The sequence below is a fragment of the Sciurus vulgaris genome (assembly GCF_902686455.1).
Source record: "Sciurus vulgaris genome assembly, chromosome: 7".
NCBI classification, from domain to species: Eukaryota; Metazoa; Chordata; class Mammalia; order Rodentia; family Sciuridae; genus Sciurus; species Sciurus vulgaris.
In genome coordinates, this window is record NC_136467.1 from 10,820,923 (window position 1) to 10,845,798 (window position 24,876).

The 24,876-nt window shown below is 42.5% G+C and overlaps 2 long non-coding RNA genes across 2 annotated transcripts; one reads left to right on the forward strand and one right to left on the reverse strand.

Annotated features, from left to right (window-relative positions):
• Positions 1–537: 537 nt before the first annotated feature.
• On the reverse strand, positions 538–4,618 carry LOC306665925. The gene is made up of 3 exons (XR_013765144.1): positions 3,692–4,618; positions 1,899–1,949; positions 538–674 (listed from the first exon to the last, which is right to left on the reverse strand). It is a non-coding gene; the product is annotated as an uncharacterized lncRNA (long non-coding RNA).
• A 311-nt stretch (positions 4,619–4,929) lies between these two features.
• LOC306665360 lies at positions 4,930–24,540 on the forward strand. The gene is made up of 4 exons (XR_013764991.1): positions 4,930–5,423; positions 7,780–7,949; positions 20,937–21,060; positions 23,783–24,540. It is a non-coding gene; the product is annotated as an uncharacterized lncRNA (long non-coding RNA).
• The last annotated feature ends 336 nt before the right edge of the window (positions 24,541–24,876 follow it).

Below are 24,876 nucleotides of genomic sequence, written 5' to 3' on the forward strand. Positions count from 1 at the left end.
TATACTAAATAAAAACCATGAGAAACCTCCCTTATTTTGATTACACATATACAAAACAGGTCAAAATTGCAGTTCTTTGCATTTAGCCCAAGATTTAATGCTCTGAATTTTTTAAAAGGTCAGTTTCTGGAATTATCTCACCCCAATTTCTGCTCTGGGGGTGAGTTGGGAAAGTTGCTCTCCAAAGGTGGAAAATGTCAGACTCCTATAGACACAAGTGGTGGCCTTGTCTCTCCTGGCCTCCTATTGGCTAATCTGTTTACAGGTATGCATGTGTGACCTCTGCTTTGCAAAGACATGAATGCATGTGTGATTCGGTACTCTGGGCTCCCTCTATGACATCGTCTACACACTTAACCCTGGAATTCTTTAGCAGTGACCTGTAAAGATGTTTATATCATCTTCAATCAAATACAATCTGTGCTTCTTGACTATGTTGAAACGTGTACCAGACTGGATTAATTTGAACAAAAGTAGAAATACTCAATTTATTTCATTCAATAGATAAATTTGGTATTTTCAACTGTTTAAAAAATATCACAACTTGTACAAAGCAGTACATAAAGCAGTGGGACAAGCACATGCCTCATGAGTAAGATAACTGTGCTCTGGGTCCATCATCATCAAGGTGACCATGTGACATCCCTCCAGTTCCAGGAACTTGGTGGTCTCAGCTGGAAAAAAAACCCAAAAACTAAAAACAAAAACAAAAACAAACCAATCAGAGTTGTGGATGAAATAGTCTCTAGAATCCCAGTCCACAGCTTGGCAATCATTTACTAAGATGCTACTATTATTCTACAAGATAGAGGAGTGTTAACTTCACCCAGGTCACATGTATTTTTGTCTAGCATTCCCTTTGGTCTTTAAACAGTACAACTATTAGGATTAAAAAAAAAAAAATCTTTAAATTTGAAACTCATAGACATATATAACTCACTGTGTATTGCACAAACATAAAATGCCACAAAAGTTAACAGCTTGAGAGTATGTATGATAATAAGAACCAGATATTGAATGATATTTCATAAACACACCATACGCATACAAGAATGAAGTACGGCCAGGTGTAGTGGTGCAGACCTGTAATCTCAGTGACTCCTGAGTTCAAGGCCAGCCTCAGCAACTTCATGAGATCCTGTCTCAAAAAATAAAAAGGGCTGGGGATGTAGCTCATGGTAAAGTGCTCCTGGGTTAGATTCCCAGTAACAAAAAAAAAAAAAAAAAAGTATGTCATCTCAAATAGTGCCTTTTATTTTATTTTTAATAAACATTACAATATTTCAAACTTCCTTGCACACCAGTGTCCTCAAAGATGATTTCTGTAGCCCTTGAGAGAGTTGAGATGCCAAAACCTTTCTGTTCCGGTGACACCTCTGTTTTCATTGATTTGCTTTCTATTTAATATTTTGGAAAAGAGTCCTTGGATAAATGCAGTCTGAAAACCACTGTGCTATGTAATATAAAATATTTTGCTAAAATTTTGTGCTTCTAAAATGCATTTATTTTATTATATTATACATACCACTTTAAATAAGTCATCAAACCAAAGGCTATACAAATAACTTTTTATTTAGACTCTTTTCTAATACTAAAAAGTGGCACGTTAGATTTAATTTTACAGAATCACAACATCAAATACTTTAATAACTGTACAAATATTAATATTTGATACACAGGATTTCCTAAGTTATGGCACAAACATAAATGGATTGATAGGGTGCTAAGTGGGAAAATCCTGTTTAGACAGTTGTACAAGAAGGGAAGCGTTTAGTGAGACAAGTTTGATCGTCTTGTCATCATAAAATGGATAGCTATTTGGCATAATTTAATCTTTGCCAAAAAAGAATTTTGAGAAAAGAAACAATCAGAAAATTGGGTTAGTTGCTTCTACTTACCTTTCAGTCCAATTCATCCATCTCTTATTCTGTGAGTGGTCCCTTGACCTGCTGGTCAAATTATCTTTTTCACATAATAATTTAAGTAAGTAAGAGTTGTTTTTTAAAAAATTTAAGGGCACATGTCAATGTTGATTTTTAAGGGTGTAAGTAAAGGTTAGCCCACTTTAATATTACTGATTTTCTAAACTGACTCAGATAACAAAAGAGGAGAGGCAAAATATAACCTTTGAGTCATTTTCCGTAACTTTTAATCTATTCATAAACCAGATGGGTTCACTATGCTGGTGAGAGACTAATGAAATGAAGGGCAAATTATTCCAGCCAAAGGATTTGCCCATCTCCGTTGCCTACATGTCTCTACTATTCCCAGAATAATGAATGAATATGATTCCTTAGCAAAGTGCTTTGGGAAGAGGAAGCACTATGAAAGGACCAGGTTTTGCAGGAGAAGCACTGGTGTCACCATGGTCCAGGGACAGTCCTGAGGGATGGAGCCATTTCTCAGCTTCTCCCCAACCTCATGGAGCTGACATTATCCTCACCATTTTGGGCTTGAACATCTTTTGGGTCTTTCTTTCCATAGGTTTAGATGATCTTACAAAGCAGAGTGAGAAAGTCCTCCTCTAACTTTGGAAAGTGGTTCACTTTCTCTGTTTTCTTCCTGGAAGGAAGTCTGTCCCCTACCTGCCAAGTTCCAGTGTATTCAAAACAAAGAATGAAGTCAGCAGGCTCATTCCACAGGGGGCTGATCTTTCCATGGTTCTCACACACACACACACACACACACACACACACACACACACACGCATACTTCTGTGGTGGTAGGTTTGGCTGTTTGTCTTTCAGCCCTGGGAACCTGACTGGATGGGGCAGATCTCCCAGAATGGGATTTTGGTGTGGTTTGATCTCCCAGAATGGGATTTTGGTGTGGTTTGGGGGCATTCCAGGGGTTTGAACAAAGCCAGTTTATGAGACCTTCCTTCTGTCCACCTGTGTCCCACACATACAGTGTCCCAAGGTCTTCACATTCCTGCTGTGGAACCCAGGAGAGCCACCTGGAAACTACACCAATTGTCACGGATTGAAAACCATGTTGCTTTCCATGGCAGCAGGGGATATGCAGGTGGACAGGGTTCAGGGGAAAGCCAAACACTTGATACTATATATTTTTTCTCTCTCTCTTTTTTCTTACCCTTTAAAAACTTTTTTTGTGTATTATTTTCTGATACTATAATTTTTAAATAAGTCGTAGAAAGAAACAAATATTTTGTTGGAAATGTGAAAGCCTTAGAGAGCCAGCACAAACACATGGTTCCACGTAGAGCTAAGGGAAAGAGTGGGAATGAATTGCTTTCTTTAGGATCAGCCCCGCATCCCTGAGTATTCGCCAGCGGCCTTCTAAGGAGCTCAGGGCTGCAGGTGAGGCCTGCCGCCCACACTCGCGCTGGCCCACTTCCTCATTCATGGGCTGGCCAGGAACACTCGCTCCGATGGTTAGTGTTTGGGGACTTGCGTAACAAAGGCAGGTCGACACGAACTCCCTCCGGTGACAAGCCTGCCGGATCTCTCCTGAGAGACTCTGGCATATGCCGCAGAGGAGGAGAAAGGTCCACAAACAACCCCCGGATCCCTCCAGCCAGGTCTCCTTACACCTGGTTTCTCAAGAGCAGACTGCTGAGCCAACTCCAGTAATCCCCGAGGAACGCCGGGGCAGGAGGCCGGGCTCCAGCTACCTTTGCCCTAATTTATTGAGGGCTTTTAAAAGTAGAAAATAAAACTTTGAACTCAACTCATCTGAAGCTTTACAATTCAGGTGTGCGCCTTGCCTTCGGGAGCACCAAAGATCACTGAAGTTAAAGCGACAGGAAGAAGTTCTGGGCGCTGTGGAACAGAAAACGTGCCCAGACCCGCCGCAGCTGGTTCTCCTAGCTGATCAACTGCGCGCCGGGGCCAGCGCGGAAGTCCCCGGCTCTGCCCTTGTGTTAAATGGACAGGATTTCCCCGGTGACGGGCCTTCCAGAATCTGGAAGCTAGTCACCCGTGTCAAGAAGGGGTAGAAAGAGCGGGGAGAGAAGAGTAGGAAAAGGAAGAAGTAAAAAGGGCCCAGGAGAAGTGGAGGCGGGGGAAGAACAAGGTCACGGGCGAGTCAGATGCACCTCACCCACCGTGGGATCCTGGAGTTTGAATAGACCTGCCAGGAACCACTGCGCCTGCCCTCTACAAAGTGCACGGCCTGCATAGGCTTTTTTCCTTATCATGCGGGGAGGGGGGGAATCTGGGGAGTTCATCTGGGGGGACCCGCCTGGTATGGGGCTTTGCCATGGTAGGTATGGAATTTAGCTCTGACGCTGAGACTCCTCTATTATTGGCTGGAAAACAATTTAGCAATCTCAGTGTTCGATGCAACCCTTTCAATAACAGGGAACGGCAGGCCCCAAAGGAAGGAGCGATTTTTTATTTAGTCCAAGGGGACACGCACTGATTTCTCGCGCCCTCAAAAATGGAAGCTTCCAGGCATTTCCAGAGGCAGATTTTTCTCTTCTCCCTAAGGAGGGCCTAAAGCAAGGCTGCTTTGGGATTTCTTCCTGCTGCATTCAGCTACTAAGGACTTGCACGGAAAAGTGCTATCTGAAGGCAGATTGTGTGTGTGTGTGTGTGTGTGTGTGCGCGCGCGCGCAGGGTCGGCTGGGGTCTGGAAATCACCTATGGTCCTTGCAGATACTCCGCGCACATGCACGAGGCCCGGGCCACGCGGGGCAGAGGCGGGCGGGCTTCCCTGCCCGGCTGCTCCGGCCCGGCCCTCCTGGGCCAGACCCTGGGTGGCTGACACATGGACTAGTTTCGCTGGCCCGCAGCACCGCCTCCCGCCGGGAGCGCGGCGGGGTGGGGAGGCGAGGTTGAGCAACAGCCTTCCCGCCAGGCCCGCCCCCTGGCCCTCCGCTCCGCCCCGCGCCGAGGCAGCGCCCCGCAGGCCCGCGCCGGTGCCTCCCCGGGCCGAGCGGCCGGGAGCCGGATTGTTGTCGAGCAGGTCGCGTCTCAGAGGCGCGAGGGGGTTGTGGTTGCGGGAAGCCCCGGAGGGCGCTCCGGCGAGAGCGAGCCCGTGCGCGGGGCGTGCCCTCCACGCAGGCCCCGGCCCGCCAGCTCGTCTCTTCCGTGGTCCTGCCTCTGGCCCTTCCCGCCCCGAGCGACCCTGCGTTCCCACCCCCTGCGCCGCCGGGTCTCTGCTCAGCTGGCAGAAAGTTCCCCACTGGCGTGTTGCCCCAGATCGTGGTGGGTGGGTGACAGGAGAGGCGAGGCCGTCCCCACGCTCTCCACCCGCAAGACAGCAGGCCTGGCGACACCCTGCGTCCTCCCTCCTGGGTGCGCACCCCAGGGTGCAGACCCCCGGGGACCGTTGCTCCTTATTTATCCCAGAAGAGACACATATACTTCACCGGGTGGGGGTGGGGGCGAGTGATTCGTGCGCGCAATTTTAATGGCGTTGCGAAGCTCCCAGGAATGCAAAATGCCGCTGACTGGCAGGTACGGTAAACCTAGGGGAAAAGGAGGAATGCACCGACTGTTTTCTTTTCCTTCTTTCAAGCTAGTTTAAATCCGTTTCCCTGACGAAACTGTTTAACCATGTGCAAATGTGTAACTCTGCCTCTTGGCGCGGGCTGGAAGCGCCCCTTGGTCACCGGGGCTGCCCTGAGCCTTGCATTTCCCCCTGAACTCAGAATATGTTGGAAAACTAACACCACCACCCCTTTCTACAGATTCAGTCTTTCTCTGGGCCCCTCTTTTAAATGATTTTTTTACATTTTTTTTGAGAAAGGAGAGTAACAGTGGAAATAGTTTAAATTTTAAACAAAATTGGAAAATAATTATAATAAGATATTCTCATTAAAAACCCTGTTTGGGAGAAATTAAATTTTCTGGTTTGAAAAATCTGTTTTTGACGAAAATTTAAAAAAAATGAAAATATTTTTAAGTTATTCCAAAGGTTTATGATTCAATTAATTACAACGTATCTAGCGACACACTTTAGATTTTTATTTCCTTATATGAGTTCTACTTTTTATTATGAGACGCATCAGGCATACAAATAAAACTCCAGACAAATATCTGTACTCCTCTATCTGGCTCAAGAGAAAAAGAGTTAGAGATGTAACTGAAGCCCCCACCTCCTGTGTCCCCCTTCCTAATCCCAGTTCCCTTCTTTGCATTCCAAAGATAACCATTACCTTGCATTTGTTTATCATTCCTACACATGATCTTAGCCAAAAGGCCGAGAAGCGATGTTTATCATTCCTATACATTAAAAAAATTTAAACCAGATATGTACACACACAATTCATCATGTAGTGTTGTTTTGCATGTTTCTGATCTTTATATAAATGTAACATATTGTGGTTAAGTTTATGCAATTGGCAGATTCATCACTCCATATTTTTGTGATGTATTCACATTGATTAAAGTAGCTTTCCTTCCTTCCTATTAACTGATGCCTATAGATCCTTTTTTAGACAAGTTTCTGTTGATGGATGTAGGTTGTTTCTCCTTTTTCTCTCTTATAAACAATGTCAGTATGGACCTTCTTGTATATGTCTCATTGTGTACACATCAGGATTTTCACCCAGGAAAGGAAATGTTTCAGAATTGTTGGTATACAATCTGCAATATTTTTAGATGCTGACAAATTACTCTCCAAAGCCCAGTTTTGCATTTTTACTATGGAAATATAAGAAAATACAGCTTACAGATGAGGGAGAGGAAAAAAGGGCAAAATTCATTCCCCATTTCTCCATAAGAAACCCAACTTTAACTTTTAAAAAAATGTGGTATATAAATTTCAGGTTTATTGTGATAAATGTATATAAATACAGTTACCTTTTATGCAACAGTATTATAATGTGTGTATGTACATATATCATGTATACATTCATGCATATTATATACGTATGCATACAAATATACATGTATGTATGTATAACTAAAACTTAAAGTTCTTTTTTTTTTTTTCTTTTTTGGTTGTGCACTTTACCTCTAAGTGATGCTCCCAGCCCCTGGCTGGATCCTCTGATTTTGTTTTGTTTTGTTTTTTTGTATTGAGGATTGCCCCCAGGGACACTCCACCATCTAGCTATACCCACAACACTCTACTCAATTTTAAAAATTTTTTGAGACAGGGTCTCACTAAATTGCACAGGGCCTTGCTAAGTTGCTGAGGTTGGCCTTCTGCCTCAGCCTCCCAAGTTGCTGGGATCATAGCCTGTACCACTACGCCTGGCCTGGATCCTCTATTTTTACTTTAATTTTTTAAAAGGAAACTGTAGGTGTCTTTTTTTTTTTAATACATTTTTTAGTTGTAGGTGGACACAATACCTTTATTTTATTTGTATGTGGTGCTGAGGATTGAACCCAGGGCCTCACGCCTGCTTGGACTGAGCCACAACCCCAGTCCTGGATCCTCTATTTTTAAATTTAACATAGTGAACATTCCACCGCATCGCTGAACATTCATTTTAAAACACTGTTTTCATGGCTGCAAATGAGTCCACTGTAGGAATATTTCTTTGGTTTATAACTGCTATTTCTTTGGTTTATTCACCTGTTAAATATCTAGACAGTAATTTCTCACTCTTAGCAGAAGTGCTGTGAGGAAGTACAATGTGGTTTTAAACCAAAACAGTTTTTGATTTATCTTCTTCATGGTAGTTTTAGTGTCTTAATCAGTCCTTTTGTTGCTGGAGCAGTTAAAATCTTTCAGGATAAAATAGAAGCCTTTAATTTAATTTATTTAAAAAATAGTCTGCCTGTTAGTGCATCTTATAGCCACATAGCATTCTACAGCTCAGTCATCTGTCCACCCGTGATGGGGGTTTTTGTTTTGTCTCAGGTGTTGCAGGGGCTGCTGGTGAGGACGGTCACCAGTTCTCTGTTGCTGGGCGAGCCAGCTTCCCATGCTCTTCCTCATCTTGTGCCCACCACCAACAGCCAGTTAGGGACCCACTGAGTTACTTCACCTAAGTCTCAGTGTATATCATCTGCAAAGTGGAGCCAACAGAGGTGAGACTGAATGTTTATGGAAGCCTGTAACAAAGCGGCAGCAGCTTTAAGTACGTTACTTGAATGTTATGTCGTGCTCATAACATCTCATGCCTACCACAGTTACTCCCATTGTACAGATGATTAAATGGAGGTAGAGAGAGTAAATGAATTCCTCACGTTGCCAATCAATAACTGGCAGAGCTTTGATTCAGATTTGCAGACTTTACTAAGGGCCCCAGGACAATCTAAGGCAAGGGTCGAGGTGGGTCAGGGATTCTAGGTTACGATGCTCAGTGCTTCAGAAATATTCAGAGCCAAACTGATAGGAAAGTAGGTTTTATTCAAGGCCAGCTTTGAAGGAAGACAGAAGAAACTCATTGCCTCTCCCCAGATTGATCAAATGGCATAAAGTTCATTTTTCCTTTTTCCATCTTTCGCCTAGTTTTTATGTAGGCGGAGGACTGAGTCCAGACAGACTGGATCCAGGCAGGGTCCCTGGGCTAGGCTGCTAGTAAGGAGGCTCTGTGCCAGAGACTGCCCCAACAGTTGATCATTTTATCACATGAGCTTTCTTTTGCCCCACCCTGACTCTATTTTTTGTTCCCTCATTTTAAAGATGTTGACATCTTGTCATTTCACTCCTAAGTATGTCAGAATTACCAAACTTAAGAAAATTAGCACTAATTTTAATACATAGTCCATTGTGTGTGTGTGTGTGTGTGTGTGTGTGTGTGTACGTATCTTCTAGAAAGAGAATACCTGGGACCTAGGTTGTGCACAGCAACTTTCCTAGGCAATGCCAGTTATTTTTCAAGATGTGTTACCTTCCCAGACACCTCCCCCCTGTCCCAGTTTGAGAATTTCTGTAGTTTGACATCCTCATCAACACTTGGTATTGTCAGACTATAATTTTTTTGCTAATCTGATGAGGTGTGAAATGGTGTCTCATTGTGGTTTTAATTTGCATTTTCCTGATTATTTATGAGGTTGAGCTTAGGAGACTGTTCTTTTTCCTCTTGTGTGAAATGCCTGTTCATTTCTGTTACCCACTTGAAAAAATGGTTTGTTTGTCTTGAAGGCTTTTCTCTTTAAGATGGAAACTGGCATGATGGATTGTTACTGTAACCTCTGGTTACTCAGTGGCTCAGCCCCAGGGAGAATGAAGCTCAAAACAGAGGAATGCTTTCCTAAAAGTGATCACTTGGAAATTGGGATTTCAAAGGTGGAAATGAAGCACGTACAGCTTTATGCCGAACTGCAAAATACACCGATGCGTCCAAAATCTCTCTCGATAAGAAACAGAAATAGTAGCAGTGCTATATTTAAGTAAGAGAGAGGAGTTGGATTCCGTGGCCTATTTCCCACCTGTCCTATTTCCAGGCGTTGGAATCTAAGTTATGAGCACGGTGGTTGTGGGAGGGGCTCGGGTGCCTCCCCTGCCTTAGTACCTGTCCTTGCACAGTGAGTGGACTTCGGTCATCAGAGCTGCAAGTCACTCCATTTTCCCCAGTACCGAGCAGAGAAAATCAATAGTAGGATCGTTTAATAATGCTCCAAAGAGTTGAAAAGAGCCTGTGAAGAGAGGTTTAAACCAAAATAAAGGAACTTCAGAGGGAGATGTGCCTGTATTTGTTGTTATTTGCCTTTGACTTAGAGCTGTTTGTAGCTATGAGCCCCTGTTGCTACAGTGGAATTCAGTCGAGGCAGTTAATCCAGATTTTTTAGATAGGACACAAGATAAACTGTCAGTTTATTCATGTGGCAGTATAAGAAAACTTGAAAAGGAAATAAAGCATGATTAATCACCTTTTTCAGTGTATAAATGTTAAGATTTAGTACAAATCACTGCATGGTGATTTATGGCATTTACTGTTTCTTATTTAAGTGACCATGGAAAATGGAACTATTCTTAGTGATGGGTACAATATACTGTTTACTACATTGTATCTCATTAGTTTCAAATCCTGGATGATATTTCTAAGATTTCCAATATAAGATTTGGAAATAGAAGAAGTTCCTGTGCTTCATTGCTATTGCTTGTGTCTACATAATAAAGTTTAAAAAAAAAATGACTCTATACTTGACTAAGTATCTTGCCTGAGTGTATGTTTTCACCAAAATTAATAGAATTGCATAATCTGTATTTTCCAATATGTAAATTATAATTCAACAAAAAGGAATACTGTGGGAAAGTGACCTTTCAGAATCTCCCTCTGGCTGAAGTGACAAGAGATCATCTAGTCCGGTAGTCCTGTAAGTATTCATGGGACTCTCCTGGATTCAGTGAAGGGTTCTGCAGGACTGGCCAGAGAGGTCAGGTCTGGTGGTCTTGGTGTCTGGTGAAAAATCTTTCTCGTGACATTGAGGAAAGACAGAAGAGCAGGGGCTGTATTTTTAGCTGCCATAAACTTAACCATAAACAAGTCGGGAGCAGTTTCCCTCTGATCCTGTCTGTGACCAGTGTCAAAGAGGCACAATCATACTCTACTTTCTCTTTCCTCTGGCCAAGTTAACGGAGGCCAACTACCTGAAAGGCTGGGGAGGAGCCTTGTAGAGAGCGGTCACCGTTGAAATTGAGTCCTTTCCTTTTACAGCCAACCCTCAGCCGTGGTGAGAACTGCAGGGAGCTGGTAGGGAGCCAGTCATTGACACCATTTCTTATGTGATCCCCCTTTCCCCTCCTTTTCTTCCGGTGATGGCAAATAGCGGGGGGCAGGGACCTCTCAGCCCCAGACTTTGGCCACTGGAATTATCAGGAGGGGTATTTCACTGGGTCAACACTGTTCAAAATTTTTCACCCAGATGTTTGCAGACCCACAGATCAGAGGACCAGTGATCTAATAGATATCTGCTATGACTCAGGACAAGTTTCATGATGGTCTAGTTGGATATTTTTTGCTTTCTGTTTTTAGGAGATGTTCTTTTAGCCTTTGGTTACTTTTAAGATTTCCCTTCTTATCATTCACAAAGTTTCACCATAGTGTATTGAGTTGTGAAATTTAATTTTATTTATTTTTATGCGGTGCTGAGGATTGAACCAGTGCCTCACACGTGTGAGGCGAGCCGTCTGCCACTGAGCCACAACCCCAATCGTGAGTTGTGAAATTTTAATTTCTAATTTTTATGCCCTGGCTAGGATCTTTCTATGCTTCAAACCTGATGACTCATCAATGTTTTTCTTTAATTCTGGAAAAATATCAGCTATTATGTTCTTAAATTTTGTACCCCCTTCTCCATTCTATCTGGAACATCTACCTGATGTATACTGAACGTTCTCTACCTATTTCCCAAGGCTTTTAGCTACACCTTCATAGCTAATCTCTGTCCTGCATTCTGAGAAAACTCCTCAAATCTGTCTTCTGGTTTATAGCTCTTTCTTCACTTGTCTTATCTGTTCACTATCCTGTTTCATTGAGTTTTTTTTTTTTTTTTTTTATTTCAATGACTGTGTTTTTCACTTATAAAGACTCAATTTGGTTCTTTTCCAAACTTGTTTGTTGCATTTTTATATCGTCTTCCCTTTCATTATAGTTTTGTTATGGCCTTGTTTATATCTCTAATCATGCTATAGTTATTCCATAGTTTCCTTCAGAGTATTTTATAGGTAGCTCTCTAAGTGTTGATGAAGCTTGTAATTTCTACTTTTTTTCTTTTCTTCCTAGGATATAAAAGTGTTCCCATGGAATGGTGTGCATCTTTACTGTTAGGGCGCTATAGGTTTCAAAAGTCCTGGCTTGATTTTTAATCTAGTGTCATTTCTCAGCTCAGGATTCCTAAATCAAGCAGATAATATACATTCAGACCTCATACACATATGTATTTCAGGTCTGGACTTTCTGTGTTCCACTATATTTTTCTCCCACCCAAGTTCCCAGATATACAGTCCATCATTTAGGGATGCAACCAAATTTTACCCAAGTGGCTAACTCAGGGTAGTGTTTATTTATGTATTTATTTTTGTGGCGCTGGAGATGAACCCAGGGCCTCATGCCTGCTGGGCCAGTACCCTATCACTGAATGTGGGGTTTTGGTTTTCAAACATAACAGGAAAGTAGTAAGTAGAGCAGGACAGCAAAACCGTCATCCCTGTCCTTTTCCTCAAGTTCCTAATATATTCCTGCCCTCTAACCCCAAGGTCTGGCTTTTACCCTTTGGTTGCTTTATGACAGTGAGCTGGCTGTTCATGTCTGGCCTCAGGGATACAATCAGGTGGGGAAAGGAAGCAAGAAACCTTGTGGACATCTCCCCTGTCAGGAAAATCAAGCATCCCCAGAACTCCAACCTCTGCTCAAGTCTTGCCAGCCAGAACCGTATCCCCTGGTGGTCCTCAGCAGTGGGGTGGGCTGTACCCTGACTTTGATACTTCTCATCTGTGCCAGTTGGAGATTTCCTTCCCCCTCGTCTCCAAATGGGGTGTTAAAACACATTTTGGTTGGTTTCATGTCATCCAGAATATCTATGCATTTACTTAAGCTATTATGTTGCCTAATGAGTCATTCATTTGTCTACAAAATATAAGCTCCATTCATTCACTAAGCAGATATTGGGTATTTGTTTTAGGCCCTGTGCCTAGGCCTGGGGAGATGGTAATAAACAGAGTAGATTTTCAGGGTACTGCGGAAGCTGTAACCATTTTCTCCCGAGTCAGTTAGCAGACTCTGTTCTCCAGCCTCATAGATCCTCCCCAGAGATGTATTACTCTTGGTTTAGAAAGAAATTCTGATACCTTTAGCTCGGAACACAAGGCTCAAAATATGTAGAAAATATGTAAGGGGCTGAGCTATTCCCCAGCCTTTAATTAGTTACCTTGATTATTTGCTCCACTATCCACTTCAGCTCCCCACACCTGCTGAGCTATAGGATCCCTGGGAAGAATGGTTCCCATCTCCTAGCGGCCCTCACCCTGCCCGTTTCAGTTATGGGTTCCTTTGGCTTATCCATCAATAGGATTCCATCTGCTACCTTGTCTTTCATAATTTTTTTATGTTTTCCAATTGGCTGTTGGCACCCTTTCTTGTTCTTGCACTAATATGAAAGTATTAGTTTTTGTGTATCATCATTTCAAAGGGATTTGGGGAAGTATGCTAATAAATTCTTATGTATAATTTGCAACCTTGAAATAGAAGCTCCAAATATGTGGTTATGTCTTTGGAACCAAGACAGATCCAAGGGAATTTGGTATCAGATACAATCCTGAGTTCTAGAAGTGTGCTACAACTGGCTGGTACCAACTTGCAAGAACTGGATGTTAAATTTCAGGAACTTTGAGTTGGTTGACTTCACTTTGATATCTCAAAATTAGGAGAATTCATAACCACTGAAATCAGCAAACTCTGAAACTAAGTTCTCTCCCCTCCTTGAGAGCGGGTTGTTAGACACTTACCAGCACACCACTAGTCTTTACTCTTGAGTGACTTGTAATATAGCTGTAGTGGTTAAGACATTTACCGAAAAAAAGTAAAATAAGTAAACAGCCATCGAGAGCAAAGCAGATTAGAACAGACACTCCAACCGCTGAGAAATTCAGACAGCAGAAATCCACATCAACAGCAATAGCTGAGAGTTTGGCAAGATGGCAGTAGGGCAAACAGCCTTCTGCCCTTGTCAAGGTTAGGGGTGAGAGGAACTCTGAAGCCAGTTTGAATTCTAGCTCTTTCACTTTCTGCTGTGTTATCTGGGAAAATGACCCAATCTCTCTAATAAGCATAATGACAGTCAACATTGATTGAATCCTTAATATGGGAAGGCACTGTTCTAGGTGCTTTACATAAATTAACTTAATCTCATCATCTGCAAAGTGTTGCTTACCTCAAAGGGCTATTCTGAGCATTAAAGGAGAGAATTCATATGAAGAGCTTGCATAGCAAAACCTCCAAAAAATTAGTTTTTTTTTTTAAACTGGCTAACTTATTTTAGAAAGTTAACAATTTCTATTTCAGACAAAGGGAAGATAGAGGGAAGGACAAATAGCAGCAGAGGTGGGAGGGGGAAACGGGATCTGAGTCCCCCACCTGGGGAAGCAGAGGAAACGTTTACTCTGCAAGTAGTTGAAACCATGGAATAAGTCAACTGGGAACAGATCGGCGGAAAGTTCTGGGTTCTAAGTAGAAAACTTCATGTTTCATGTGATGAGAAAGTTCATGTAAGTTCTTGAAAAGGCAGAGACGTGATTAAAACAGAATTTTAGGAATGGGATTCTGGCAGGCTGGTGCTTATGCAAAATGAATTGGAGACGGGCAGAGACTGAGGCAGGCGGCAGTGACGTCGTCTCTGAGGTGGTCAGCGTGGGTGAGAAAGAAAAGACAAGAAAAGGCTGGGTCTCCAAGACAGTTCAGAAGAGGGATTCGCCAAGGAATTTTTAAAAACACAAAGAGAATCAGATTCTTTTATAAACGAATAAGCTAGAAATTCTTAGCCATAGTATTCGTGAGAGCAATCCGAAACAGACATTAAGAAAAATAAGAAGGGAGGATTCTTTCCCCATCTCAAAATAAAACTACTCCAAATTAAAAGTAAGACTATGTACTTATTATTTTTTAATCAGTGGAAAGTCATTTCTCTTTCTTTTCTTTCTTTTTTACATTGTGTGTGGGTTTGGGGTATGTTCTTTTCATTAAATTACATTAAATTAATGGGAATAACGTTGTTGAGTTTGCTTAGTGTTATAACTGAATGTCATGGTATCTGTGTTTAATCTTGTTTTCCTAACTATCCACAAAATGATGTTTAAAAATGGTTTTATCATGCTTGAGGGCCAAGGAACCAGTACAGGAAGCAGGCAGGGCCCCTTCCTGTCTGTCTGCAGGACAGGAGACCCTGCAGAGATTGGTCCTCCTGTGGGGAAGCAGTCACCGATTGCCCGGGCCTTCCGCTCATCCTCCTCTCCTGCCACAGGCCCCATGTGGAGGGCTTCTGCCTCCTCATCTGGTAACAGCCAGTTTGGTCGGAGGCCACCAGTGACTTTCATGTCACCGTGTGCAGCGGAGGTTTTGGATTCTCACTTTTCTGGAATTTTGAGTGGGCTCAATGCTGTCGGTGCCTGCCCTTTTGAAAGTCATCATTGTCTCCTGGAGCTTCTGACACACTGTATTCTCCTGCTTCTCTTCTCTCCTCTTTGGCTGGTATATATATATATACACTTTATTTTATTTATTTATTTTCATGTGATGCTGAGGCTCCAACCCAGGGCCTCATGTGTGCTAGGTGAGCACTCTGCCACTGAGCCACAACCCCAGCCCTGGCTGGTGCTTCTTAATATGAGGAAGTATAATAACTCGGATGTTGACTTCAGGGGCTTCTCCACACTAGTCAGGAAATCTCCCTCATCTCTTGTATTTTACTGTCTCCCTGCTGCCTGTGGTTGCCACCTGCCTAGGTCAGTGCCTCCTTTGTTTTTGATCTAACCTGATCTTTCCTGTACCTGGAGAACTGCCCACTCAGCATCACTTGGCTGTCTCAAAATCACCTCGGATTTAACGTGTTCTAAACTAATTTTATGATCTTTTCTCTTGAGTCCTTCTTTGGTTTTACCCATTTCATCATGATTCACCAGTATCCACCTGAAACTTAGCCAGAAATGTAGACATTGCTCTGTATGCCACCATTTCTCCATCCTCCCACCCTTCCTGAAGAATCCAAATCCATCACTGAGTTCTGAAAATATCTACCTTTTTTTGGTACTGAAGATTGAACCCAGAAATGCATTACCACTGAGCCTCATTTCCAGCCCTTTTAGTATTTTATATAGAGGCAGGATCTGGCCAAGTTGCTTAGGGCCTCCCTATTTGCTGAGACTGGCCTTGAACTTGTGATCCTCCTACCTCAGCCTCCTGAGTTGCTGGGATTGTAGCCACCAGGCCCAGCTCTCTTCTTTCTAGCTCTGTGCTCACCGTTGTCTAATTGACTATTATCTCTTACTTTCATTACTTCCTAGTTTGTTTTCTAGAATCTCCTTTTGTTTCCTTTCAGTCTGCTTTCTGAATAGCAGTTACTTACCTTTTTAAAACAGAGTTCATTATTCTTATAGATTGCTGTGGTTTGGATAAGTGTCCCCCAGAGGCCTGTATGTGGAAGACAGTCCCTAGCCCACTGGGGAGTGTCGGGACCTTTAGGCCTGGTGGGGAGAAGTTGGGTCGTTGTGGGTGTGCCCTGGGAGGGGACCTGGCTCTTCCCCCACCCCTTGCTTCCCAGCTGCAGCGAGGGGAACAGTTTTGCCCTGGCCCCCATCATGGTGGTCTGACTTGCCACCGGTCAGAAAGCAATGGGGCCAAGCAGTCGCGGACTGAAATCTCTGAAACTGTGAGTCAAAATAAACCTTTTCTTGATGGGCGCAGGCCTGTCACCCCAGTGGCTCTGGAGGCTGAGACAGGGGGATCACGAGTTCAAAGCCAACCTCAGCAAAAGTGAGGTGCTAAGCAACTCCGTGAGACCCTGTCTCTAAACAAAATATGAAATAGGGCTGGGGACGCGGCTCAGTGGTCGAGTGTCCCTGAGTTCAGTCCCCGCTACCCCCACCACCCAGAAAACAAAAACAAAAACAAAAACAAAACAAAACAACGTTCCTATTGATTATCTCAGGTATTTTGTTAGCGCAGTGGAACAGTCGCTAACACAGGGACTGAACGTTTGCATTCCCCCATAATTCGCATATTGAAAGCTTAACCCCAAGGTGATACTATTTGGAGGTGGGGCCTTTGTGAATGGAACTGGTGCCTTTGTAAGAAGAGACTTCCTCTCTCTGTTCTCCACCACGTGCAGACACAGTGAGAAGACAGTCATTTGCAAACCAGGAAGTGAGCCCTCACAGACACCAGATCTGCTGGCACCTTGATCTTGGTTTTCCCAGCCTATGAGAACAGAAGAAATATGAGAAATAAATGTCTGTTGCTTAAACCATCCAGCCTATGGCATTTGAATAAGATAGGCGTGTTCCCTTAGGCTTCATAAAATTCTTTATTTATGTCTGAATAAGTGAGGTAATACTTCAGCAACCAATGACCCAGGGACATCTCATTAGCTTTGTCAGCAGCGTCCTCTTGCTCATCATCAGTGTGTTTGTGGCTCTGTCCCACGGAGACTTCACTTTGGAATTCAGGCTGGTGGAGCTGCCCGCCTCTCTGGAACATCGCTGGCTATGGGAGAGAGGAGAGGAGGGATCTCCTGCAAACTGGTCCTTAAAGCTTCTGCCCCGAAGGGACACATGTCTCTGCTGCCACATTTCACTGACCAATGCAAGTCACAAAGCCTCTTCTGAGTTCAACGGGGAAGAGATGTGTAGTCCTCCTGGAGAGGGAAGAACACTGGAGAAAAGGAAGCCCAAGTATTTGGTGACCAGCTATGCAGGTTGCCACCCTCCTCAGAGTTCCTATTGTTTTGAGGATTAAAGTCAAAACCCTCCTTTTTTTTTTTTTTTTTTAAATATTTTTAGTTGTAGATGGACGCAATGCCTTTTTAATTAATTAATTAATTAATTAATTAATTAATTTATATGTGGTGCCGAGAACCGAATCCAGTGCCTCACATGGGCTAGGCAAGTGCTCTACCACTGAGCCACAACCGCAGCCCCAAGTCAAAGCCTTTAACAGACCCAGAGGCTCCCCATCATGTTCTCTCCTCTGTTGATCTTTCATTCTCTGTACCCTAAGCAGATTATTCTTTGAACATGCTACGTGGCCACTCTGTTCAGGGTCTGGACATGTCGTTCCCTCCTGTCCTCCCTTCCCCACTTAGTACTGCCACTTCTTGATGTAGATTCCTTCATCACAGGCTTGCACAGAATGGCGAATTTCCTTCAAGGAGCTTGTCTGAGCTTTCTGTGGTCCCTTCAGAGGGTGAGTCCCCCGTAAATGCTGGTCTCCCTGTCCTGATTCAGGAGATCCTCAGGATATGCATCTGCTTTTGCTTATTGTTGGATAGACAGTGTGCAGCACAATGCTTTAAGCAGGGTGGGGCGTCAGTAGAAGTTGATCAAATGAAAGAAAGAGAAGAGGCCGAAATGCCCAGAACCACCTGGAGGACTGGAGACTATTTGAGTAGAAGACAGTCCAGTGTGGGACAAGCTGAGGAGCTGGTATGTGAAGGATGTTCATGGAACCTGGGGCTAAATTTATTTTTCATTCCTTTCCAGAGCATATTTAAAGCCAAAGATTGGAAGTTAGGGGTGATGAATTAATTTTGGTTTGCTGTAATAATAAACTTCCTGACAATGTGAGCATGGGTATTGGAAATGTTCTATTCTCTGTATCTGCTCCAGCAAAGACCAGATGACACAGAGAGGAAATGTCAATGGACATGGGTGGGGGAAGGGAAGCACAATGCCTGATCCCTTCAGACTTCCAAGTGGCACGATTCCATTACAAAACAGGGATGCAAATGGGAGGTGAGAAAACACCAGGCATCAATTACAAGGCAGTGCCACTGTTTCTATAAGATGGCACAGCCACTGGGTGCCATTCCTGACTTGGCTTGTGATTTTAGAAGTGTAACTAGAGGATCTTTAGGTATGTTATCCTCTCATCTATGGTCTTGGTATGTAATTGCTGAAATAAACAAATTATAGATTATCTCTTTACTCATTTAATTTTACCTTTATAGATTATTGATGATCTCTTTGGAGGTTCATGAGAGTTATAAACATGAACGATTTTAGAAAACTAAAAATCCCATAATGTGGCATGTTAAATGGTGGATAAAAAGGTTGGTGGTGTAGCTCCACGGAACAATCAGTAGGTAACATGTGCAAGTTTTGCATTCAATTCTCAAGAACCAACAAATAAATAATTATGGTAAACCTTTCTCTACAATATGAAAACATACACACTACTTCTATTTCTAATACTGTAACATATCTGGGTACTTTTAAAAAAAACTTCCTCCCTTTATATTTTTGTAAAAGTAACAGAGGCTTGATTTATTTTGCATGGTAAAATTTAAGAAATTGTATGGATGAAATTATAATATAATACATCCAATAGATATAAATCGACATAATAAACATAAGATTATTTTTGAAATTGTTAGTTCCATTCCATTAGAATAGTTATGTATTCTTGGCTGGGTGCAGGAGTGTGTGCCTATAATCCCAGCTACTTAGGAGGCTGAGGCAGGAGGATCATAAATTTGAGGACAACTTGGGAAAGTTAATGAGATCCTGTCTGGAAAAAAAAAAAAAAAAGATCTGGGGACATGGCTCAGTGGTAGAGCACCTTGGGTGCAAACCCCAGCACCCCCTGCCCAAAGTGTTTTCTTGAAAGGAGGACACTTGTGTGAGGTAGATTTTCATAGATGGGTGAACAGGAAGAAATGCCCCCTTCTAGATCTTCTGGGACTGTTTTGATTTTGAATATAACCAGGGCTCTGCACATGCAGTCATAATGGCTAGAGTGGGTGCCCCCACTTTTGAGTTTGAAATACGGTCCCTGCAGACATCGACAAGTGACGGGGCGTGCAAAGGGAGGTGGCCCAGCAATGAGTTGGGTGGCAGGCAGCTGTGTCAACACCCTTCCCCAAACTCCAGCTCTCTCCCCTTTATGTTCCTTCCCCAAGAACAAACCCGCACAACATCCCGAGGTCCCTGAGGGAGAAGCATTTGCAAGGGCTGGACATGTGATAGAACCAGGAACATGCAATCGGCATGCGCCATCAGCTGCAGAGATTGTGCAATGATGGTCGTGCTTCTATTTGTTCCGTGACAGGATAACACTGCAAATCTTTCCTGAGAGAGGAACCGGAGCCTGGGACCCGAGCACCAACCCCCAGGGGCTGCCAGGTCACATTTTGCAGTCTTGCCCCGCCTTCCTCCTTCCCCCAGACCAATATTTTAGCCCGTGTCTGGCTTGGGACACAGACTTGGGAGGGCAGAGCAGCTTGGTGAGCTTTTGCACGAACGCCAGAGGCATCCTGTTTTCCTCTGTCCCAATGGTGAGCCGCCAGAGATGCGGCAGTCACAGGAAGGGTGGCACTTGGAGGAACGAAAAGCAAATAGAGTTTTCAATTTTTGTTTCTCCCGACAATAAATAAAATCTTCTGAACAAAGAAAAAGAGGCCCATAAAATACATAAAATGTAAATAGCACCCATCTATTCAGAGGAAGGATCATCTTAGAAAGAGAATAGTATTTCATCGTTTTTAAACTTTTCTTGGGTCCAAATTTCATCATAATAGCTGGAAAAAAAATTCTGTGCTCTTTTATAAAACAGGAGTGTTTATGAGGAGCTACATAAATGTCTGAGTAGTATGGCAAGATTCATTGTACTGCTTTTCATTTGTTGATTCTTGCTTAAATCTCTTCATTTTATTATTTCAACTTACCCCGAGTCTTGCTTTGATGAGGTAAACTCAGAGTCTACCCTCTACATGGTGAAATTTCAAGGCCAAGAGATTGACAGGACACTGACTCCTGTTGCCCTGTTACACTGCAAAATACCACGCATGCGACGGGACCCATAAATATCAATTTTCCTCCCAGTAGCATATTCAATCTCCCTCAGGCTTCCCTTTTAGAATTTCCTAGGTTCCTAAAACCTTCTCAGTCTGCAATGTTATCACTGCCTCCACATCAAATTAAAATAAAGATCTGCAAAAGACAACGGGGGCTTCTCTTCTTTTCTGTCACTGCTGTTTCTTTCAGCTGATTCAGCTGTCAACTGCAGCCCAGAATAGCTTTGAGCTTGGTCACCTCGTTCATTAGCATTTAGAAGGGGACTCCATCTCAACCAGTAACATACTGTCACAAATGCATTGTGGGAAACATTTAAAAACCACCTTGTAGCTTTGCTCTGTGCTCATGGAAAGCCCAACCTGTAAGGAACTAATAAACATAGCTGATATCTTCATAGATAAGTACACTTATTAAATGAATGTATTCAGTTTTGTTTTTACTTAGTACTAAACATATTTATTTATTTATTATTGGTCCCAGGGGTTGACTCCAGGGCCTTGCACATGCTAGGCAAGTGCTCTGCTACCGAGCTATATCCCAACACTTTTTATTTTATTTTGAAACAGGGTCTCCTGAAGGTGCCCAACCTGGTCTTGAACTTGGAATCCTACTGCCTTAATCACCCCACAAGCAGCTGGGATTATAGGTGTTCACCACTGTGCTGGGCTCAGAAATTTTGTCTTGAACTTGGTAAGAAAGTCAACTTCATCTGAGTGGAGGGAAATGAGAGGCATCAGGTGCCAACGACCGCGGCTTTGGGAGAAGGATTTCACATCCTGAGTTTGGGTGTGCTGCGAACGTCAGTGATTCTTCAGCTACGGCTCTAACTTCACCATGAAGTCAAATGATTTTAAGAAATGCTGAAACAATTGTACTAGTTATAACAATGGATAAAATAAATATCACTGATGAAGGCAATGTTTTAGTATAAATCCATGTAGCGAAGTTTGGTCTAAACTAAGGAATTTTACTATTCCTAGTTAGACATACCAGACACCAGTTGAGACAATTCATTTTTCCAACATCCTTTAAAGCTTGGTCGATGGAATTCTTGGTTCAAGAACATTTCCTGGGTGCCTGGAATACGTACGCCAGGCACTACTGACCATGTCGCTCAACGTTGTTTTCCAACTTACCTTTTTCTCATTCTCTTTTTTCTCCTCCTCCTACTTTTTCTTCTTTCTCTAACTCCTCTTAAGTTTTCCTACTCAGATTTGTCTTGAAAAATTTTCTTTACTTTTTCTATCATCATTTAGATGTGGAATTTCCCCTTAAATATCAGGATTTTTCCTTGCTTCATTTGTCTTGGAAGGGAATAGTCTTCCACTGGAAAAGTTGAAAATATCCATCAGTTTTAACCCATTAAGTCCCAAGTTTTCAATCCTCTGAATATTTCAATGAAATTGACATAGTTGCATTAAAATAGCTCTGAAATCATCATCTAGGTCTTATATACATGACATTAATTACTATTATTATATTATAATTATATTCTTAATTTTATTATATAATTATCTTCAAGTTTTTATACATGTTCCACCTTGGGATGATGGTACTAAATGGGTTAAACATAAAAATAGCTATGGAGCTGGGCATAGTGGTGTATGCCTGCAATTCTAGCTGCTCAGGAGGTTGAGGCAGAAGGATAGTAAGTTTGACGCCAGTCTCCGCAATTTAGTGAGGCCCTAAGTGACTTAGGGAAAACCTGTCTCAAAATAAAAAAAAAGGCCAGGGATGTGGCTCAGTGATTAAGTGCCCCTGAATTCAATCCCTGATAACAAAAAAACAAATAGCAACCAAAACCCACCACCTACAAAAACCTGTGGAAATGTACTTATTCAGTTATGATAACATTAACTCAGTCATTGGTTTGGTTCTTCAGTATGTGTTCGTGCTTTTCAGGGAAGTCTGCCCGTTTTGAGTACCATCTTTCTTGCATTCCTTACTCAGCAGACTAAGACAAAGCAATTTAGCTAAGACTGAAATAATTTTAGAAACTATGAAATTCTGTAAGAACGTAGCCAACAGAAAGCCTTTATTCTACTGTGTTTACACTGGTACTGATCTTAATGGCATGCTGTTAACAGAACACAGAGCTATGCTTTTAAAAACAATTCAAGTTCAAGGGCATCCATTACAACCAATCATGTTCCAGGCCTGTAGAGTATTTGCAATAACAATCCAAACTGGCATATAAGTTAAGGCTCACTCTAGGCACCTTAAATTTACACAATTAGCCTGGGACTTGCTCATCCCGCAGCATTGGGAAGAACAACCTCATGATCAAGTGCAATTCACATCTCACAATCCTAGGAATCGATGTACATGGATACACTATTATATTATTATTAAATCCAATTGCTTTGCAATTAACCCAATATGACACCTATACAAATGACTCAGATAAAGAACCTCGTGTTTCACAGGGACAATCAATACAATGAAATCACAGCTACTGACAACGCTGGCAACTAGGCTTGCTACCACTCTGCTACTGTGCGTTTCTCAGGATGGAGCTGCTGTTCCTTCTTCTGAATTATGGCTACCATAACTTTCAGCTATTGACAATGCCCACACTTCACAAAGGCATAACGTTCAAACATTGGCCATTCCTAACCCATCTCAGCTGGGTCATGAAAAGTTATGCCCCGTCCATAATGTGCTGAACAAAAGTCATCCTTCTTTGCTCTCCAAATGAAATTAGAACATCTTTTCTTCAGGCTCCTAATGGCAAAACCCCAAGCAGCTGAATTTATTGATAGGTAAAATAAGTTCCTAGGAAAAAGTAATTCTTGCCCTTCCTCTTGCACAAAGCTCTCACAATTCCATGTCTGAAAGCAAAATCCAATAACAATCGCCTCTTTCTTGATTATTACTATTGTTGTTACCATTCTGTAGTTTTATCACCTCTGTTTTAAATAAATAACACTTCACAGTTATAACCTGATCAAAATCAACTTTTTTCAAAATCGTCATTATAATCGTCATTTTATATCATGTGCTTGCAGCAGATTTTGCCAGTGTGCTTATCTGCCAGAAGACTTGCTTAGAGAATCTACTTCTTGAGGGCAGGGAATGTGCATTTCCTTTGGAGATCTCTGTGGAGTTGTGGGGAATTCCACTTTGTCGAGACCTCCTAACTCCCTATTTTAAAGCAGACTAGACTTGACCTTAATAAGGAGCATTAAGAACAGGCTCTGAGGGTACTGGGGTCGTGGCTCAGTGGTATAACACTCGCCTCGCACGTGTGAGACACTGGGCTCGATCCTGAGCACCACATACAAATAAATAAATAAAATAAAGATATTGTGTTCACTTATAACTAAATTTTTTTTTTTTTTTTAAAAAAAGGAACAGGCACTGATAAAAAAATCTATCTTTCCTTCTTTCTCTCTCTCTTGTTTCCAAACAGACCCAGTCAAATCAGGATGTGCTTCTGGGAGGCCATTTCCATCTCTGGAAATGGGGCAGATAGATCATCAAGAATGTAAAATGCCTCTTTAAAAATACCAAGCGGACGACCGAGAACAATGGCCTATTTAATAGGTTAGGCAGTCTCTTCTCCATGAATCACACTGTATACATAATGGTGATGAAAATGTTCAGTTTGACATTTCTTCCTGGCCAGGGAGGAAATCATGGGGGTGAATCATGGTTTTAGTGATGACTGTCCTGGGGAAGCTAAATTGGGAAGCCACAGGTTAAAAAAGGAGTGAGGAAAGCCATGGTCAGAAACTCCAGGAAAGCAACAGACACCTCCTTACACCTGGGCAGACCCTGCAGAAGAAGAGCTGTTGGCCCCTCACGGAGGGAGGGGCCCGGGAAGCAGAGGAAACGAAACACATCGTTTGGTTCCTCGTGCACTAGGAAGACATCAACGGCTGCCTGTAAAGAGAAGCACAACTGAACGCACTCACTCAAGTGAATGAAATTCGTTTAAGAGCAATTGGATTAGAGATGGAGATTTACATGGAGACTTTAAAGAAGAGGAGCTGCAAGGGACAGCACAGATGTTCATCAGTCATTTGCTGCAAACCATAAACAGTGTTGCTGACTTAGGATACCATGTAAGGTGGAAAAATGGGCCCCTAAATTGTAATTAAACTGTGATTGTAACTGCAAGATAGGTGTGCTGTGGACAAAGATCCGTAATACAGAGAAATGAGCATACTCACTGTGTTAATTGCCAATGTTTTTTGTTTTCCATTGCTGAATTGTGTGGTGTGAATATGGGGGTGGGGAGGGAGAGACTAAATATAGAGTCTAGTTGTGAGACCACTACACAAAGAATTAGGAAGCCTTGTTGAGTTTCACAGGACCTTGCCAGCTGTGAACTTAACCTCTCTGAGTCTGTCCATTTATAGAAATTGAGAATAATAACACCTGCCCTGTAGTAATGGGGTAGTGAAAGCATTTTGTAAATTTGAAAGTATCATAGGAGAGATTGTATGAGGAATTAAGGTTGGAGTGGTATATGGATTCGAGGTTTAAGAAGTCCAGGTTCAA